We start from the raw sequence: 22,669 nt of genomic DNA, 5'->3' as shown, positions 1-22,669 counted from the left end.
GAGCGATTGTTCAGTATAGTGTGTAACTTCCGTATAGGCCTAGCTATAATTTTAAATTCGGAATCTTTAAAGAATCTGTTAAGCTGTTTGTGCCACTGTTCAACATATGGGACAGAAATAAAGTATTTTTTGATATTACTATTGTTGATAGGTGTAGTATTTTGTATCCTATCCTTAGCTTGTACCCTAATTCGATTTATTGTGTTAATGGGATAACCCCTGTTTACGAATCTGCTAGTTAATATTTGTATTTCTGAATCCAAAGCAGAATCCGTTGTTGAATATTTATAGGCATTTAGAAATTGATTAAAGATAATCGATCTTTTGTAGGTGAACGGGTGATAGCTATTATAATGGAGAAGCATACCGATGTTTGTGGGTTTTCGATAGATGCTAAATTGTATTTTGTTCGAGTCCCGGGTAAGCGTGAAATTTAGAAAGTTTAATGACTTTGTATCCGTATCTTTCCTTTCCAATGTAAATTTGAGTTTAGAATGAATATTTAGCATTAGCATTTAGCATTAGCATTTAGCATTAGTAGAGGCATTTGATGCAAGAAAGCAAGCTTATGCAGCATCAGCCAAAAAAAAAAAAAAAAAAAAAACCCACTTCCACTTCACCCCTCTGTTCGTTCAAAATACCTGTCCAGCTGAGCCTTAAACTTATTTAGGCTATCAACCTCCACCACAAGGGATGGCAGTCTGTTCCACCAACCAACCACCCGCTGGCTAAAGGCAAATTTCCGCACGTCTATCCTACATCTGTCTTTCCTCAATTTGAATTTATGCCCTCTCAGGTGATTTTTCTGAGCTAGAGGAAGAATCCCATCAGCATTGAGCATGCTTAAACCATTCAAGGCTTTATACACCTCTATCAGATCACCTCGCTGGTGCCTAGTCTCCAGACACTGTAATTTGCAAAACTTAAGCCTTTCTTCGTAAGAGCACCCCTTTGTTCCATTCACTAATCTTGTTGCCCTTCTCTGTACTCTTGGATAGTACTACTATCGGTAATAACTAGAACATCGTCTAAATACCTCCCATAGTATGTGATACGGGGACGAAAAGGTGTCAAATGTATCTGCTCAATCGTTGAGAGATAGATCTCTGACATTAAGCCACTCAGGCTCAAACTCATTGGTAATCCAAAAATTTGTTTGTACACCTTGTCTCGAAAGGTGATGTAGTTAGCCTCAACTAACAGTTTAATTAAGTGAAAAATTTCCTTAATAGGCAGCTTCGTATAATTAATCGGTGTCGAGTTTTTATTTAACATATCCCAAATAATATCTAATGTGAATTCAACGTTTACATTCGTATATAATGAAGTAACATCTAGTGAGAATAAATTGTCATTGTTGCCGAGTCTACAGTCTTTAAGATTATTAAATAATGTATCGTAGTTCTTAATCCCAAATTGTATAACCTGTCTAAAAGGTTTTATAATGTTATATACATGTGTGGCTAAGGCTGAAAATGCCGAGTTCCTGTAGGAAACAATAGGTCGAATAGGAAATCCAGTCTTGTGTAATTTTACCTGACCGAAAAGTGCAGGAATATTGTATGTTCTGGACTTCAATTCCTTCAACTGAACCATAGTAATGTAGTCGTTTTTACGATATGTGGTTAACGTTTTATTGTATTGATTTACCAAATTGGTAAACAGTGCCGGGTCTACTTCACGATAAGTGGAGGTATCAGACACACTGAATCTAACTAATTAATATCATGTTTATCTAGTATTACCACTGTATCTCCTTTATCTGCCCTCTGTATAATAATGTCCTTATTTTCCCGAAGTTCTCGTAAAGCTGAACTGTCACGTGTATTCAATTTAGGAAGTCGCGTTTCTTTTATGTTATTCACTACTTGGTTAACTTGTTGAATAAATACATCTTTTTGTGGAACATTACGAAGTCCAAATTCAATATCAATTATGCATTGTTTTTTTGGCAGTTTTCGAGGTGGTAAATTATAATTTAATCCTTTGGATAAAAGTGAAATCTGGTCCTGCGATACTGTACACGAGGAAAGATTTGTAACCTGTTGATATGTCGGTTCGTTGGATACTGGGTGAGGGGGGGTGTTCATGAACTAGCCGACATATTCTGTGGTAGTACGTTATGTGTCTGTGGGGGGGATGTCACCCAACTCGTGTGAACTTGGTCGCAAGCCCGCGACAATGTGCTAGAATTCGCATGAATGTGTCTTGAACTATTCGATAATGTTTGCAACTTATTAACGTGTCTGTTTTTTATTTCTGAGGCCTGCGCTTCCCATCGCAAATCTATGGAGGTCTTCAATACAGACCAATCGTTCAGATGTAGATAATTTTTTAATTTATCGCGAAGTTTCCTAACCTGGGAAAGTTATTTTTGTTTATTCGAATATCGAGATTTTAAGGCAAGCTTAACAATATTACGCGATGTCGCCAGTGTTAGTTGTTTTATGCCTGAAATTTTTTGATTTAAATTCACCCTGGCATACTTCGGAACGATGTTGTTTTGAAGACAATATTTTAGGAAAGAAATATGGTAACTTTGGGCCGAGTACCTTAGTGTAGATTTAATGTAATTTTGTACCAAGCCATTCAAAAAATCTCCCATAATTGTGTGTATCGATTGTATACTATTGGAGAAACAGGAAGTGAATGAAATAGTCAATAAGAGTTTAAAAATTAATTAGATAGTATGAATCAGAGCTGTAATACTCAATATGTTCTACGTTGATAATAATATTAGTAAATTAATAAGAGGAGTTTACCTCAATATAGTACGTAGAACACTTCCGTATGATACCCTCCAGAAATTAAAACAGAAAAAACGAAAAAAATCGACAACTTACCGGTACATTAAAGTAAAATATAAATAATTAAATAATCAATTTAACACAATTCAAAATCAATTTAAAACAATTAAAATTCAAATTAACGCAATTAAAAGAATCTAACGAAAATATTCAAAACGATTTTCCTTCCTGAAGCTGACAATGCTTTTCGACCAACTGTTGTGATCACAGAGGTACTCGGCCTAAAGTTACCATATTTCTTTCCTAAAATATTGCCTTAAAAACAACATCGTTCCGAAGTTTGCCAGGGTGAATTTAAATCAAAAAATTTCAGGCATTAAACAACTAACACTGGCGACATCGCGTAATATTGTTAAGCTTGCCGTAAAATCTCGATATTCGAATAAACAAAAATACCTTTCCCATGTTAGGAAGCTTTGCGATAAATTAAAAAATTATCTACATCCGAACGATTGGTCTGTATTGAAGACCTCCATAGATTTGCGACGGAAAGCACAGGCCTCAGAAATAAAAAACAGACACGTTAATAAGTTGCAAACATTATCGAATAGTTCAAGACACATTCATGCGAATTCTAACACATTGTCGCGGGCTTGCGACCAAGTTCACACGAGCTGGGTGACATCCCCCCCACAGACACATAACGTACTACCACAGAATATGTCGGCTAGTTCACGAACACCACCTCACCCAGTATCCAACGAACTGACATAACAACAGGTTACAAATCTTTCCTCGTGTACACTATCGCAGGACCAGATTTCACTTTTATCCAAAGGATTAAATTATAATTTACCACCTCGAAAACTGCCAAAAAAACAATGCGTAATTGATATTGAATTTGGACTTCGTAATGTTCCACAAAAAGATGTATTTATTCAACAAGTTAACCAAGTAGTGAATAACATAAAAGAAACGCGACTTCCTAAATTGAATACACGTGACAGTTCAGCTTTATGAGAACTTCGGGAAAATAAGGACATTATTATACAGAGGGCAGATAAAGGAGATACAGTGGTAATACTAGATAAACATGATTATATTAATAAGTTAGATTCAGTTGTGTCTGATACCTCCACTTATCGTGAAGTAGACCCGGCACTGTTTACCAATTTGGTAAATCAATACAATAAAACGTTAACCACATATCGTAAAAACGACTACATTACTATGGTTCAGTTGAAGGAATTGAAGTCCAGAACATACAATATTCCTGCACTTTTTGGTCAGGTAAAATTACACAAGACTGGATTTCCTATTCGACCTATTGTTTCCTACAGGAACTCGGCATTTTCAGCCTTAGCCACACATGTATATAACATTATAAAACCTTTTAGACAGGTTATACAATTTGGGATTAAGAACTACGATACATTATTTAATAATCTTAAAGACTGTAGACTCGGCGACAATGACAATTTATTCTCACTAGATGTTACTTCATTATATACGAATGTAAACGTTGAATTCACATTAGATATTATTTGGGATATGTTAAATAAAAACTCGACACCGATTAATTATACGAAGCTGCCTATTAAGGAAATTTTTCACTTAATTAAACTGTTAGTTGAGGCTAACTACATCACCTTTCGAGACAAGGTGTAGAAACAAATTTTTGGATTACCAATGGGTTTGAGCCTGAGTGGCTTAATGTCAGAGATCTATCTCTCAACGATTGAGCAGATACATTTGACACCTTTTCGTCCCCGTATCACATACTATGGGAGGTATTTAGACGGATGTTCTAGTTATTATCGATAGTAGTACTATCCAAGACATTTTACATTCGTTTAATAATATTCATTCTAAACTCAAATTTACATTGGAAAGGGAAGATACGGATACAAAGTCATTAAACTTTCTAAATTTCACGCTTACCCGGGACTCGAACAAAATACAATTTAGCATCTATCGAAAACCCACAAACACCGGTATGCTTCTCCATTATAATAGCTATCACCCGTTCACCTACAAAAGATCGATTATCTTTAATCAATTTCTAAATGCCTATAAATATTCAACGACGGATTCTGCTTTGGACTCAGAAATACAAATATTAACTAGCAGATTCTTAAACAGGGGTTATCCCATTAACACAATAAATCGAATTAGGGTACAAGCTAAGGATAGGATACAAAATACTACACCAATCAACAATAGTAATATCAAAAAAATACTTTATTTCTGTCCCATATGTTGAACAGTGGCACAAACAGCTTAACAGATTCTTTAAAGATTCCGAATTTAAAATTATAGCTAGGCCTATACGGAAGTTACACACTATACTGAACAATCGCTCGGTTCTTTCCGCGTTCACAACACAAATTAATGATCTGGTATACAACATTTCTTGCGGTGATTGTGACTCGTCTTACCAAGGTTCGACACGGTTTTCTCTTAATATTCGTGTAAATCAACACGAAGCCTCAGTTGGTGCTTCTCGTTCAGCAGCATCAGAATTAACCTTTCATGCCATTAACTAAAAACATACTTTTTTATTTAACGAGGCCAAAATACTTAACGTTCAACGTAATTATACGTGACTATTAATTGCAGAAACCGTTGAAATTAAATTACACGAGAATTCTGTTAATGTTCGGCAGCCATATTTGATCTCCGATGCGTGGACCTTTACGCGCATGCGCGAAGACATATGATCACTATTTAAGTTGCAGGTTTAGCCTGATTCGATAATTTTCATTCCTGTGATCACGACAGTCGGTCGAAAAGCATTGTCGGCTTCAGGAAGGAAAATCGTTTTGAATATTTTCGTTAATTCTTTTAATTGCGTTAATTTGAATTTTAATTGTTTTAAATTGATTTTGAATTGTGTTAAATTGATTATTTAATTATTTATATTTTACTTTAATGTACCGGTAAGTTGTCGATTTTTTCGTTTTTTCTGTTTTAATTTCTGGAGGGTATCATACGGAAGTGTTCTACGTACTATATTGAGGTAAACTCCTCTTATTAATTTACTAATATTATTATCAACGTAGAACATATTGAGTATTACAGCTCTGATTCATACTATCTAATTAAAATAGTCCTATACTCATGAATGTTTTCTGTGGGATACTAGATTTTTTATCCTTCAAACTAGTTTATGAATGCATACTGTTTACATAATTACGTCTGGTTATCTAATAAATAATCTGGTTATGTAATAAATAAAAAGTGAACAACAATAAAAATTCATTCTCTCTCTCTCTCTCTCTCCCTCCCCCCTCACTCCCTCCCCCCAAAAAATAAGTACTTTGTAACATAAATTCAAATGTGCTCAATTTCAAATGCCTTCTTAAAATACAGCCTATAAACTGTATCACCTATGCCTGCATTGAAATAACCATTTACTACTTTGCTGAGTGAGAAGGGTAAAATGCAATTAAAATGATAATAAATAAATAATAAAATAAACTACTTATGTATTTCGGTTCCTTCCTCTCACAGGAAGGAACCGAATTGAGACAATTAAGGAATATTAAGGAATAAGGAGTATCTTTCCACATCAACACTATTGACTGGGCACCATATTTATTTAATTGCCATTTTCAAATTCTTCATACTTAATTTTCGTGGCTAGCCAATAATAACTGAAGAATATCATGTTTTGAGGCACATTTAATGTTGGAAATCATTTGATCAAAAAAAATATTTGTACCCTTCAGTACATTCGACATCCGTCAAGTTGGGAAAAAAAATATTTTTCTAAATAATCTCAATATTTGCTCTGCATTAATCGAGCATTTGCTACCATCTACTAAAGGGTTAAACAGCTCACTTAAAGCCTCACAGAATGTGTTTGTCAGATCCTTCTTTAAATGGGCATCTAATTCTGAAATGCATTTCACAGCAGTTTGCTATGTAAATATTTTTTTTTTCTTGCGCATTATTTAGTAATTCTGAAGTTTCTTCTGGAAAAATACCATCTGCATTATTTTTCTGAATAAACATAGCTGCCACTTTTCGGACCAATCCCTGAAGTGTATCGTAGTCATCCTGAAGAAGCACTGCTTGGCACTGATTATTAACTACTCTACAAATCTTGACATTATGCATGGTGTTCCTTTATCAATGTCGTTTAAGAAAATTTAAAACAGTAGTGGTCACAGTACCAATCTTTGAGAAATCCCACATCTTATGAAGCTATCATAATCTCCTTTCCCAATCTGAAGCGTAATCATTAATCACAATTTTCTGCCTCCCACCCTGCAATCCATCTAAGGATTTTCTCTGCAATTCCAACATGTTCCAGCTTATACAGTAAGCTCACACACAGGAATGACTCAAATGCTTTGCTGAAATTCAAGTGAACGATGTGGAATTATTTCCTACATCCAGGTCATAGTGACTGTGAAAATAGCTAACCAGATTGGTTGAACCTGATTTCCCTTTGAAAAAAAAGTGCTATGTTTGCTACAGAATTCTATTTCTATCTAAATGATCCTGTACTGCATCTTGATTATTGCTTCCATGATTTTCCCTCCCACTAAAGACCGACTGACTTGTCAATAGTTATCCACTACACTCTTAGAATAACTTTTATGTATCACTTAGACGTCATCTAAGTGATACATAAAAGTAAAGCACTTAAAGAATAATGAAAACTTCATTATAGAAATATTCTATTAGTGGGAGTAGGCCTGGTAGTGCAATTAAGGAATATGGTAAACAGTGCGGTTAGGCAGGTGCGGAAGGGTTAAAATTAAAAGCTTCTGAACAATAGTTTAATCCCTCTATTACACCGTCACTTGACAATGCGACACTCAATGCATTTTGGGAAAAGGTGTCAGTATAGAGCAGTTCAAAGGTATTGTGAACAGGCAATCTTGAGGTAAAAGATGAAAGCATTTCATTGTGTAGGAAAAATATTCTGTTTTTACCACCAAAGGAAGAATAGTGAGTATAAAGAATAACACTGTAATTGGATCAGGTTTAAATCAGACAGGGGGAGATAGGTAAAACGTGCAAACCCCGCTGGGGTTTGCATATAAGCTTGCATATTAAAAAGTAGTACAAGGGGGCGATTGTAACTTGCAATCAATTCAATAAATAAATAAATGAGAAGGAAATAAATAAGGTGCTTGCACCAAAAGAGGTGCTTGCGGTTGTTGTTGTTCGGAGTGGTTGCAGACTTCCAGTGGTAGTTCTGGTTTCAGTTTGGGTCCAGTTCTGGGACCCGTTCAGCTATATAGTGAAGGGTTTCGCTGGGCATGTTCCCGTGTTAGAAGTTAATTCGGAAGTTGAATAATAAGCCAGTCAGATAGTGCCTTGGCTTCTTCTACTGCTGTGCTAATTTCCTTCAGTATTAACAGAGAACTCTTCCCGAAATAAGACAGTACTGGAAGAGCTATACAGCAGAGATGCAGAGTTCAACTGAAAAGAGAGAGAGAGAGAGAGAGAGAGAGAGAGAGAGAGAGGCACATCACCAAAATCCGTGAAAGGAACCCACACAAGGGAATCCCACCGTTGTTGTTAATTGGTTTTTTAGGAGCATTAGAAACTAAGGCCATTTTTTTTTTTTTTTATGTGAACCCCAAACACGAGAGGTATTAGAACCTATAATACTTAGTACCGTGCTTGGGTTGGAGGTTGAGAAGACGAAAGAAGATATTTGTTGACATTGGACTTGAACTTCTGTAGATTGTAATTTTCAGGAAATACGTATGAAGGAAGGTTGTTCCAGAAAACGGCAGTTGAATGAATAAATGAGGAAGATGAAAAGATGGAAAGATCTCGGGTTCCCACCCCAGATGTGGGAACAATATTCAATGGCAGGGCGGATTTGCGATTTATACAGAGTGAGCAGCTGTTTGGAAGAAAAGTAACGCCGAGAGAAAAAGAGAAAACCAAGTTTTTTAGATGCAGAGCAAGCAATATTTGTAATGTGCTTGTGCCAAGAGAGATTAGACGTCACGGTAATCCCCAAAAGAGATATATCATTTTGCCTAGAAATCAGAGTGTCACTAAAGATAAGCATAGGAGCAGAAGAATCCTTTTTGCGAGATATAAGACAAGACTGAGTTTTAGAAGGGTTGAAATCAACTAAGTTTTCTTTGCCCCACTGGAGAATTACCTGAAGATCGGCATTTAAGGAATTGGTAGCAGATTTTCGAGAAGTTGAAGCTGATTGAGCAGGACAAGGTTTCTCAAAATGGAAAGTGGAATGCAATGTGCTATCATCGGCAAAACTATGGATAGGATTTCCAGTCAATGGAAGAAGGTCATTAATATAAAAGAGGAAAAGAGTGGGGGGAAAGAACTAAACCTTGGGGGACACCAGCATTAGTGGAGAAGTTAGAAGACAGAGAGCCATCTACCATCACCCTCAGTGAGCGATCAGAGAGAAAACTGGATAACCAATTACTAAAAACAGTTGGAAAACCATAAGATGGAAGCTTGTTTAGAAGACCTTTATGCCAAACACGATCAAAGGCCTTTGAGATGTCAAGAGCAACTACTTGTGTTTCACCGAACCTTTCCATTGAATAAGTCCATAAATGGGTAACATAAGCCAGAATATCACCAGTGGATCGACACTGACGGAATCCATACTGGCGATCGTTGATCAGACGGAAGGTTTCTAGGTAGGTTAAGAGTTGGCGTTTAATTGATTTCTCCATTACTTTAGAAAGAGTAGAAGTAATTGCAATGGAACAATAATTGAATGGGAGGGATTTTTCAAATTACAGTGTCTGGAGACTAGGCACCAGCGAGGTGATCTGATAGAGGTGTATAAAGCCTTGAATGGTTTAAGCATGCTCAATGCTGATGGGATTCTTCCTCTAGCTCAGAAAAATCACCTGAGAGGGCATAAATTCAAATTGAGGAAAGACAGATGTAGGATAGACGTGCAGAAATTTGCCTTTAGCCAGCGGGTGGTTGGTTGGTTGGTGGAACAGACTTCCATCCCTTGTGGTGGAGGTTGATAGCCTAAATAAGTTTAAGGCTCAGCTGGACAGGTATTTTGAACGAACAGAGGGGTGAAGTGGAAGTGGGTTTTTTTTTTTTTTTTTTTTTGGCTGATGCTGCATAAGCTTGCTTTCTTGCATCAAATGCCTCTACTAATGCTAATGCTACTAATGCTAATTTGTCATCCATTTTAGGAACTCGCTGGATAAGAACAAATTTTCAAGCAGAAGGAAAAACACCTTTGCAATAAGAAAGTGAAAAAAGGCAGCAAAGAATAGGAGTAAGTTCAGGAGCACAGGTTTTGAGAACAAGTGGAGAAATATCATCAGGACCTGGAGCTTTCTTAGCATCAAGATTCGTCAAAATCCTTCTGACATCATTTTGATGGAATACCACAGGAGGCATTGAATGGAGCGTGTTGGGAATGGTGGGAGGTGTTTTACCAAGATCATTAATACATAAGCTGGAAGAAAAATGGGATGCTTGCAGGTCAGCTTTATCCTTGGCTGAAGTGACAACAGAACCATCTGGTTTGGACAGAGGTGGGAGCAGAGATGAGCAAAAGTTTCAGCCAATAGCTTTGGCAAGAGACCAGAATGCTCGGCTACCATTAGGGCAAGAAGCAAGTTTTCTACTCTTAGCCTGTTCAAACTCTAGTTTGGACTGATTAATAACTGCTTTACAATTGTTGCGAGCTTTGGTGTAAGCAGAAAATGAAACTGAAGAATTAGAAACAAGCCAATTACGATATGCAACATTCTTCTATTGGACAGCCTTAGCACATTTATTGGAAAACCAAGGTTTAGATAAAGGACGAGATTTTAAAGTGGAGTGTGGGATAAAGGATTCCATTCCTGCAAGAATAATTTCACTGACACGATCTGAGCAAACGCTGACATCAGAAGTTTTGAAACAGTAATCCAACCAAGGAAAAGAAGAAAAGAAGTCTCGCAGGTCATCACATTTTGCATTCTTGTAATGCCAAACAACACGAGTTTGGAAATAGCCATGAGATAAAGGTTCCATTGGAGAAGAGACAATCACCAAGTTGTGATCTGAAGTGCCTAAAGGAGCACTCACTTCGACTGTGTACTTAGAAGGGGTTGTTTGTGAGAAAAAGATCAAGCGTATTGGCTGTATGATTAGGATTGTCCAGTATTCTTGTAGGTAAATGAACAATCTGTGCTAGGTCATTAGTAATTGCAAAAGCCTCAACATCTCGACCTGCTGGGTTGGTGTGGCTAGAAAACGGAAGCCAGCTGGAGCTGTGAACATTAAAATCACTAAGGAAAATTACCTCACTGTTAGGAAAGTTGGACTGGAGAAAGTCAATTTGCAAAGAGAGGAAGTCAAAGAGCTCCAAGTGATTAGTGGAGTTGGGAGAACGGTAGAGACAACAGATGAATTTGACACAATGAGGTAGAGAGATTTTAAGCCAGAGAAGATCAAAGAGAGGAGATTCCAAATTGCCAAGTCTCTGACAGGGAATATCAGAACGGACATATACACAAGTACCACCTTTGAGGCGAAAGGAATCATACAGCGAATAATTTGGGCATCTGAGATGAGCAGTAGTTGAATCAACCGATAATTGAGATTCTGTCAGAAAAAGTACATGGGTTTGGCAGACTGCAAGTGGAAATGGACATCGTTGAGATTAGAATTGAGACAATTAAGGAATATTGGATCTCGCCACGGAATTCATCATAACCTCAAAAGTCATCAATCATACTGCATGATGGAAGAGATAGGGAAGGGTTGACCGGAACTTAGCTCTAGAGACTAAACATAGGTTCCACCACTTCAAGCCTCCAATAAGCAAAGTGGTGGTATTTCACCGGTTGATGAGAGTCATCTACCACCTAGTACTGCCTGGTAACATAGAGGGGCGGTGTTCCTCCATGTGGTGTGGGCGCACACCTCGACCTCTGCTTACGTTGGTTCACACCTGGGTGGTCACCCACCATGTACTTGTGCATGGAGGTTATACTCAGGATTACTAACAGTCCCACCATCGTGTAGGTGCAAGCAGAGGATTTGGCTGTCACAGACTGTCTGGACTTCACCGAAATTGGGTCCACTTGACTTGAGTATCACCGGAATATCAGTTCCATCAGCGTTTTAGACTCCCAGGTAGCAAGTAAAGCTTGTCTGGCATATCTGAGAGAATGTCTGTGACAACCTCAAGGACCGGGGACACGGTGGTCATTCCCTGACCTTTCCGCATCCTCCTTATTTGGTGGTCACGGGCCCGAACCCCGGTCTAATCAAGAAGCGTGTGCTACGCACTGCTGCTCCTGCCCATCTGGCTATGGAGACGCCAATCCCACCATGAAAGAGAAGGAAGGTAAGTCCTCTGAACTGTGTTGTATATTGGGAATGGTACTTAGATAAAGTATGAGATTATTTTAGAGTAAGGTTGAAGTTGAAAAAACACAAGAAATAAGGAAATGTTCAGTATTGAGTTGTTTTATTGGTTAAAGTTGTAAAGAAAATTGATATTGCTAAATTAAGACAGACTACATGAAATTGTTAGTATTAAGTTAGCAACTTGTGGATTGCTGTTGTGAAGAGAATTGATATTGGTGATTAAGAGAAATATGAGGAAGTGATTAAGATTAAATTAGTGTTTGAAGCTGTAGAGAGAGAGAGAGAGAGAGAAAATTGAGATTGTTAACTGAGAGAAATTTTATGGAAATGATAGCATATATTTACAGATTAAATGAGAAAAATGAATAGATTAGATGTAAATGAACACCAGTTATGTATTGTAAGTAGTTTTGTATGATAAATGTCTTTTGTTTTATATTTGTGTCATTGCTTTGAGAAACTGACAGCTCACATATAATATATATATATACTTGTGGGGGGGGGGAATATCCCTCAGCTCCTGGAAATTCTAATTTTTTAAAGTAGTCAGGTAGCTTGTGGGGCTTAGTGCTTGAGGGGAGCTGCTGTACAAAAATCATAACAATGGCCACTGACGACAATACTAAGATACAAGGAAATAAAAATTAATAAATAAATAAATACCCCCCCCCCAACTTAGATTTGGTTTCCTCACCAAGCTTAACCATCAGTCCCTTTCTTTTGGTAATACAGATATAGTGCCATAAAAAGTAAAAAAGGAAATTTTTATTTTTGATAAAAAGGAAATAAGATTTTTTGAAGATGAGAGAATAAGGGGGGAGTTAAACTGCAACTCGTCTACAAGGAGCAGTACAAAGCACCAACTATCACAGAATCCAAAAGGACATTTTCTGCCGCTAATTAAATATTTACCAAAATTAGATCCAGTTTAAAAGATAACACTATTGAGTTTAAGAGCTCAATTTATTCAGACAGGTAGCATGGATGCTTATTTTTCTGTTTTTAGAGTAACTGTATGATTAATAATTTTTGCTAGAATATTTATTATTGTAATCAAAGTTTGATTTAAAACGTGAATTCAAGTAATTATTTGTTTTTTCCTTACTTTATTGCACCTAATTGTCATAAAAATTTATTGTGCAAAATGTTTTTCTTGGAATACCAGTATTAATACCAGTATCCTGGTTTCATAAATTAAAAATACCAAAATACCAGTATTAAGATTTTGACCAGTATTGTGAGCCCTAGACAAACATTTGGAGCGAGTGGATGAGTAAAATGAGAGGGGTTTTTTTTTTTTTGGCTGATGCTATATAAGCTTGCTTTCTTGCATCATGTGCCATTAATAATGCTAATGCATTAGTGATACACTCACACTTCTCCAATCCAAAGAAACTTCTCCTCAGTCCAGTTGTTGTTGTTATTTGGTTTTTAGGAGCATTAGCAACTAAGGCCACATTGCTCCGGGGATATGCGGTGCCTTTCCGCGTCCTCCGTATTTGGTGGTCACGGGCTCGAACCCCAGTCTAATCAAAAAGCGTGTGCTACACACTGCTGCCCCTGCCCACCTGGCTACAGAGGCTCCAGTGATGTCCTATAATTAACCTTAGTTGTTCAATGTACTCCTGGTGCCTCCCTCAAAAGTTTCTAGTTTATGCCATCAGTTCCAAGAGCTTTACTTGCTTTTAGGTTTGAAAGTTTCTCTCATAAGAAATCTGAAATTTCAATATTGCTAATTTCATGTTTCCCAGCTTCAATTGCACAGTTTCTCCACACCATGGAAGGTCTTTCATTTGTAAACATCAATGCAAAGTAGTTCACTTCATCAACAAAATCAGTGACTTATCTGAGACTTTCCTACACTTATTACACAAGGGTCCAATCTGATTCAATCTTTTCTTCTTTGCATTCATACATGAAAAATTCATTTTCCCCATTCTTTGCTCCCTTAGCCAATAATTTCTTGTAATCTGCCTTTACCAGCCTAACCTTTTCTGTAGTATTATTAAAGATTAACTTGTAACTGTTATAGGATACTTTTTATTGCTCTATGTCTTTCCCATATCACTTACTTGACTGGCTAGCTCATTATTCATCCATCTTGGCATTCTCCTCTTGGTATATTTCTTAATAGTATATACACATTCATGGCTTCCATGACCAAAGCTTATACCGCAATTCTAATGAATTCACACTCTGTGTGCTATCTCTCCAGACAGATGCCACGCAGCATTACTTTTAGCATTACTCTGTGATCACTCCCTGCTAATCATCTCCTGGACCGTCAGCCTTATGATGTCATCTAGTTTTGAATAATGATCAGGTCTACACTATTCTTGCCCCATGTACTTTCCCCAGCATGCTGATACAAATAGCAATCATCCATATCAGTTTTTCCCAGCCTATGGTCCATGTGACACCTTTTTTTTTGCAGTAGGCAACAATCCCATTAACAGTGATGAGAGATACAGGTATGCCCATAAAAACTTAACATATACTACAAATTTGTACATATGTTATGTATGAGTACACATCATTACATTTAAAAAAATAGTTAATATATTTGCACATATAGTTTAATACTTTTCATTGTCTCTGGCCTCGACCCCAAATATAAAAATGGTCTGTGGCTTCCACCTAAAATATAAGTGGTCCATATCTGAAAAACAGTTCAGAAACAATTATCTGGATGATTCTGTTTCCCAGTGAGTTTCCCAGTGAAATCACCCATAATGAGATATTCACACTTGCTTGCCCATTCCATTTGCCTATAGAGGCTCTTATCATAATCTTAACAATCTTCTGTTCTATAAATTACTCTGACTCTCATTATACCTTTACTTCCAACTAACTCACACCACACTGATTCTATACTATCATGAGAAACTTCTGAATCTCTAAAAGTTTTTGTCATGCTGAGGCTAGCTGCTTTGGATAAGTAGCATGACCCTACTACCCATTCTTTTCTATTCTTCCTAAACACACTGCACATACCATAGTGAAACTCGCCATCCCCTATTTCCAGGTGACACTACATTTCCATTAGTCCTATTACACTGACATTAGTTGTCCTAACTAGAGTCAAAAGTCACTCATTTTAGTGATGACACTCTACATTACTGTACACATAGTTTAGACTAAGTGTTTTTGTATAGTTAACTACCCTGATACACCCCATAAATTTATTTAAGCTTATTTTCCCTAGCATTAGCTTCCCTTTCATTTGAAATGTTGCTACCCTCTGATCTTGCCAATATCAGCTGTTGTGGAAACAAACAAGAACTAAGCAAGTGTGTTCAAGAGTTACGTTGATCCATAACATCAGATAAATGAACACTATATTACTCCTTCCTCTGCCCCAACTAGCAGTTTCCCTGGACCCTTATGGTATCCTCAGTGATACTGGCAACATCCCTTGCACCACCTCTGTTCAAACGTATCCCATCTCATCAAGATGGGTTCCTTTTACCTACAAGTGTGGGTTATACTGATAAAAATTTCCTTCCAACAGGCCTTGCAGACTCAAGGATTAATCCACAAGCTTTCAGCATATAATCCCTCCTATCATATCTCCTATAATAATGGAGTCTGTGGTAAAGGAATTAATGCAGGATCATCTAGACAAGGCTACAATTATACTTCAGACACAGCATGGGTTTGTTAAGGGGAAATCTTGTTTGACCAATCTGAGTGGATACTACGATGTGGTCACAAAGGAACTGGATGCAAAAAATAATTTTGATATCATATACTGTGATTTCAGAAAAGCTTTTGATACTGTTGCATATAAAAGACTTCTGTACAAACTGGAGCAGTGTGGTATTAAGGGCAAGTTACTGCTATGGATAAAGGGATGATTGAGTGGGAGAAGACAGAGTGGTAATCAATGGGCAATGCTCTTTGTGGACAAATGGTAATAACCGGGCAGGATTGAAACACACATTTTACTATCCCACAGCATTTCTATAGTACAGTTCTATATTTGTATAACAAATTTGCAGTTCATGTGTGCTCAAAACAGCATAATAAGGCTCTCTTTACCCTCTTAAAATCTGACAATCTGCTGGTAATATTATTAATTGTTGCTCCGCAGACACATCCTGATTCTGGTCAACCTGTCCATATTACAAAAAATGTTATGAATTTCCCTGACTCCATGGAATCTAATATGTTTAATTGGAAGTTTTACTTCCATACACTGCTTAGCTGCTCAAACTTCATACATTATTCCCAGGTCGGCATAAGTTTGATAACAGAGACCATCCACTGTCTTGAAACAGCTATTTCAATGGTATCCTAAGTTTTAGATAAATAGAAAATTCATCTTTTTTAAGATGCTATTTGTATAAAATGATATTAAGCAATTTAGGCTGAATTGTAGATAAGTTGTTGTTGTTGGTTTAGGGATTTATTAGGCAAATTGGCAACTATGGCCATAGTGTGCCAATGTAGATAAGTGTTGTCTCTAATTTGAGTATGACAGCCCTAATGACCAAACATCACTTGAGGGACCAGCGCTTCCCCAAGAAAGAAACTAAATACTTCTGGAGATATTATTCATCTATTATTCATCTCATTCAACTGCACCAAAAGTTATATAAATGTACTTGTATGATTAGCTTAAATTACTAAAGCTTACATATAAAGACTGTTTAACAATTAATTCCTAATTCCTTTCTCTTCTTTATTTAGCAGCTGTTTCCCAGTATGACTATAAGTTATCACACATCTTAAATAGTAAAACTAAATACCACTCACATTAAGTTTCATCCTGTATATAATATGGCTTACAATGTATACATATATCTATTTTGCATATCAATTTTTAGTAATCACTTCTGTAATTGTTTGTAATAATATTTTGTATTATTACAAACAAATATTATACAAATATTTGTATAATATTTTGTTTGTAATAATATTCAAGATATATATGGCCGCCATTCAGTGTAGCCACGTGTTCTGGAGCTCCTGAATGTTGAGTTATTTTAATGTGTTTAAAGTGTTTTTTTCCACCGGAAAAGTGTGCCAGCTCAAAGAACTTCGCAAGAGGATTACGTGGGTGAGAAATTTTTGTTATTACGAGGGTTATCTTCTCTGTACTCTCTAGTCATCTACCTAATCCCTTTAGGCTTAGCATTCTACTAACGCTTTGCTGTAGTCACACACGCATTGTTGGCAGTTAGGCCTAGTGGATATTGCTGGGAATACGTCCATAAAGTTTTGAATTGGAGCAAGTGCGTGCGTGTATAGTGTGTGGCAGCCTGCGAATGAGCTCCGATTAAAGTTAAGATATAGAGTGCATGTGCGAGTAGTGTAAGGTCGCCCTGAACGAAGTTCTCCCTATATCATGCAATATTAGTGTTTCTTATTCTCGCAAGTAAGCAATTTATATCAGATGGTTCGTCTCATCGTCGCAGATCCCATAGTCACGTCTTTTGAATATGATTGTTTTCAGGTAATCTTCTATATTAATTTTATTTGAAACTATCGCTTAGTACAATACTGTATATAGAAGTTGCTCAAAGCCTATCTAACCCCGTTTCTGAATGCTAGAAGAACAAGGTCAAAGGTGTGCCTAATACGCTAATTCCCAAGAGTAACCTGCTAAAGGGTAGTAAAGTTAATCCTTGCCGAAAACTTTACAGAACATTCCCTTGGTTGAACATTTTTGATCACGCAGTTTGTGGAAACTGAACTTAAAGCTGTGGAAAGAGAATACTCAACGAAAAAATGCCAAATAATCAATTCAACTGCACTATCTGTAAGGTGGTGAAATCAGCTGTATTTCTGAGCTGTCTTTCGTGCAAGAGGGGATTTTGTAAGCCGTGCACCCCCACAGTGTTATGGAAACTGAATAAAGAACGGCGAAAGGTGTGGACATGTGATATTTGTAACAGAACGAGCGAAATCAACAGAGAGAATGAAACTGTAAACCCACGGAAAGCAGACAGCAGCATCCTAGACACTGACCTCGACAATTTCACATCACTGACATCATTACCGCCTGCCGAACCTTCTGACTGTCTTGTTACTAACGAAAACGGAACAGAGATTGTTTGTAATGGTTCCAACACAAAAACTATTATGCCTGAAAGCCCGATGGCCAATACTGACCAAGTAATCACCAACGATTTCATTAGTAGAAGCCTTACAGAAATCATCACTGAACACACGAGAACTATCACAGCCCTACAAACAGATAATGCAAGGATTACGTTAGACAAGATGGAAAGAATTTTTGAATGCGTCGCTGATCTCTTCACTGAAAACCAGTTTCTGCGGGCTCAAAACTTAGAAATCCTGCAGGAAGTATCTCATCTGAAGAGCCAACTTGAAGAACTTAAGAGCATGACTATGAATAGTTTCACTTCGAAGCCTGGCCAAGGTGCAGGATTCCCATTCACCTCTTCTATACTCACTAATGGGATGACACATAACGAGAATGATGTAACAGCATACAATCAGACTTCCGCACTGAAAAAGAACCCAATGCGGAATCAAAAAGAAACCTATGAGGTATCAACTTATGAAAGTAACGCTGCATGTGTAGATCCCCTAGCTCTCTTTATAGCAGGCCGAACGTGCACACCTCACCAGCTTGACGCACCGAATCAAATTTTGGATAGATCCATGATTACAAATACCATTCATCCCAATTCTGTTAGTAGACACTGTCAGGAAACTCCTACAGAAACTCACCTTGGCCCCCACTCGTGGGGTGAGGTTGTCGCCGTGCCGTCCCCTCATGTATCCAAAGGAAACACAACGAAGGAAAAGCGCCAAACGGCAAGGATGGTACCTGAGACACGAAGAAACAAGAGATCGAGAAGATCATATATAACTGGGACAGCCCCAACTACTTGGCTCAAGACTAGTGGCAACGTAGCACACATCGACCAACAACCCACTCGCAAAAGCCTATTCATCTCACGATTGGCTCCACACACAACCTCTGAACAAGTTAAAAATGGCATAAGTGATAATTTGAATATATCCGTTGATGTATACCAACTACCCACAAAATGGCCTTCTTATTCATCTTTCAGATTAGACTGCAACAGTACCCAATATAAAATCCTGTGTCAGCCATCCACTTGGCCTCAAGGGCTCCTCATCAGGCCCTACTTTCAATCTTCGCCCCCCACCAGACTTCAGAGGCACAGCCAATCAAGACACGATCACATTCAGGGTCCAGTAAACCCCACTAGCTGACTCACTACCGAAATCATGAATGGAAGCCAATTCACAATAATTCCTGTTAGGATATCTGAAAGAAACACCTTAAAAAAAGAGAGAAAAAGACCGCAGAGGGTACTAAGGAATATCCCCAGACATAATAGCATCTCTATATTCTATCAGAATGCCCGTAGCATCCGTAACAAGCTTGAAACTGTAGAAGAACTTCTACTTTCGCACAAGTTTGATGTGCTTTGCTTAACAGAAACCTGGCTTGGCCGAAATGAGGAGCATTTTCCATATGCAGTGTCGGCTGGATATAATGTGATTCTCTGCTCCCGACAAGACAAAAGGGGAGGTGGAGTGGGACTCTTCTACAAAACACCGCACATACTTGTTACTAAGAATTATAAAAGTCAGTCCACTAAGTTCGAAGGGCTAATTGCGTCATGCGAATTTAAATCTGCTCGCATTGATTTTGCAGTTATATACACCCCTCCAGGACCCGATGCTGAAACCGTCGACGAGATAACTAATTGGCTCATTCATGGGCTCCATCACTCAGCAAGGCATGTTATCTGTGGAGACTAACTTTTCCCCTCAACTTGTTCATCTTCAGTCCAGATTGCTAAATAACCTTCACCCATTAGGAATCCATCTGATTAATAATCTCCCGACCAGAGGTGATCACCATCTTGATCTTGTGCTATCATCGAGCAATTGTGAACTTGATTCTACAACAGAAATAGCTTTTCAATCTGATCACATGCCAATTTTAATTAACTTATATTTTCCGACTCCAAATTACAACGTCTCGACTCAGGTCCACACCAAGATAATAATGAGCCCAAAATTACTCAACATTACTAAATGTCTAGAAGCAGCCACTGCAATTCCTTGGAATGCACTTGAGCAATGTGATAATCAACTTGCCTTAGACCTTTTAACTCGCTGGCTCATCACAATTTCTAATTATGCAGCTTCAAAGAAAATAAGGATCTCTGAACGTACGAGAGGATGGTGGACTCCTGAGCTGAGTAACAGTTTTAAGCTTAAACAGGAACTGTACAAACAGTGGAAAATGACAGGACTAGCTCCGGATCGAATTGCGTACTCCAAAGGACGAGCAAGCTTCAACCGCCTCAAGTCTCAAGCCATAAAACATCACATTGAAACCACACTTCATAAGGGCTGTCCATCATACCGACAGAAATACTGTGAACTCCCTCCACAGTTTGATCCTGAAAGGTGGATGGACTTTATTGCACGAGTTCAGCAAAACCAACTTGAGCCCAGTGATATTCCCATGTTTGATGATGATGTGCCCAGAGATGCACTTGAAACCATTCAATTAATAAGACAAGACCTTTTATCTGCGATTAATAAGTTGCCTGCAACTGGTACAGCGGGAATCGACAAAGTACCACAATTTATCATTAAATGTTTGAGCCCATTTCTAAGTGATCCGCTCCTAATAATTTTCAATAGCATATTAAAAGGAGAATTTTTCCCTCCAATATGGAATTTATATTCTGTTAGGCCACTCCCAAAAGTTTCCCAGCCAACTGAAGCCAGGCACTTTAGACCCATCTCTCGTTCCTCGTGTCTATTGAAATTACTTGAAAAAACAGTACTGAAAACACTTACCACGCACATTCTCCCGCACAGGCCCCAGCAAATTCATTATTCGTTGCAAAACAGATCAACAGTTAGTAACCTGATTATGACTACTAATGCAATCCTTGGATCATTTGAGGAGAAAGAAGAAATGGCAATCACATATCTTGATTTACAAGCTGCGTTCGATAGTGTTCACATCCCAGCCTTGCTCAAACTCCTTCGAAATTACTATCACATCACAGGCCCAGTATTGAAGTTTCTGACATCCTTTCTTCAGAATAGAATCATCCAAATGTACATAGGAAAACAAAGGTATACTAGACAAATACATGCAGGCGTTCCACAAGGAGGAGTCCTGTCCGGAATTCTTTTCACTGCTATCATCTACCCACTAATACACAATAGAACAGATATGATATCATATGCAGATGATTTAAAGATCTTCACAAAAATAAATTTGACCGATGAAGCCAAAAACGCCACAGTAACCATCAACAAGACCTTATCAGAAGTACAGCAGTACCTCAAGAATTTTGACCTGCAAGTGAACCCTGAGAAATCTGCCATCATGGTATTCTCTCTTAAACCCATACCAACCATAATTCAGCCTGCGATTGACGGAGTCCCAATCCCCTGCGTTGAAAAGCAAAGAGATCTGGGTGTAATCTTCGACAGAAAATTACGATTCCATCACCATATAGAAGAACTCTGTACTAAATTCAACAAGAAACGGTGGGTTGCCAAGCAGCACTTGCTACACATTCACAACAGCAACCTGATAAAAATGTACATCAGGATGATGATTTTTGGAAGTGTACTGTATGGAGTAGAGTTGTGGGGCTCAGCTGCAGACACCACAATTAAACCATTAAAAGCCGCTGAATACTGGCTCCTGAAGTGGGCAACCTGGAAGTGTCATCTCCCACCACAGCAGCGCACAACACCGATGGCCAACGCGCTGAATTTAACCAGGTTTTCAGCATTAATGCACGAGAGAAGACTCATCTTCACCGTAAAAATGATTGCCGGGAGAGTCTCAGCACCCAACGTTTGGGACACCGTGTGCTGGCGGATTCCCCAACCAGGTCTCCGCTCCACTCCCAAGCTTCTTGCTCTTCCTTCGAGACTACATTTGAAAGATCGGTTCCTGCCTTATCAGAAGCTCCACCTGGTTCAATCCCTGGATGCTGACTTATTTAAAATCATAGATGATAAAAAGTATAGACGGATCATCCTAGATCTGCACGTGGTCTCCAGAACTACCACCTGATCTCAGATCGTAATGGCGGGGCAAGAGACTCTCAGAAAACTGGACTTGAGGAAAAGCTTTTGTTATCACAATTTGTTATTTTTGTTATTTTGTATTAGTTTTCCTTTCAAGTCAATGTTATCTGCTATGAGTACTTTTTTTTTTTTTATTATATAATTTGCTTATAATTAATCTTTACAATTTCTTTATTATCTCTGCCGTTTGTTAACCTCTGGCATGGTGCCGTGAAGGGTATTGTATGGTCATGGTACCTGCGTGTACCGGTGAACTGTACAATAAAGATCTTATTTATTTATTTATTTTAATCAATCATGTCATAAGGTGCAAGAAAATAACAATTCACATAGCAATGCATTACCCATCAAGAACATAAAACTGAATCATAACTGTTTTGCCAGTGTAGATGTAATTACTTGACTCCATGTCCAAATTAACTAAACATAAAAAAAAAATTAACTTAACACAGTAAAAGTTTCTGCCGGATCATTTATTAAACAGTATCTGGATA

At 37.9% G+C, this 22,669-nt stretch overlaps 1 protein-coding gene across 2 annotated transcripts in view; it reads right to left on the bottom strand.

Moving 5' to 3' along the window:
- The window catches only part of Pdp1 (PAR bZIP family member Pdp1), a 114,232-nt gene that overhangs the window by 41,863 nt on the left and 49,700 nt on the right, over positions 1 to 22,669 (bottom strand). The gene's annotated exons all lie outside the window — the stretch shown is intronic.

Source organism: Mastigoproctus giganteus, chromosome 3, assembly GCF_048544385.1.
Source record: "Mastigoproctus giganteus isolate SK-2022 chromosome 3, ASM4854438v1, whole genome shotgun sequence".
NCBI lineage: Eukaryota > Metazoa > Arthropoda > Arachnida > Uropygi > Thelyphonidae > Mastigoproctus > Mastigoproctus giganteus.
Note: the sequence above shows the minus strand (reverse complement) of the source record. Positions and strands in the feature narration are given on the sequence as shown.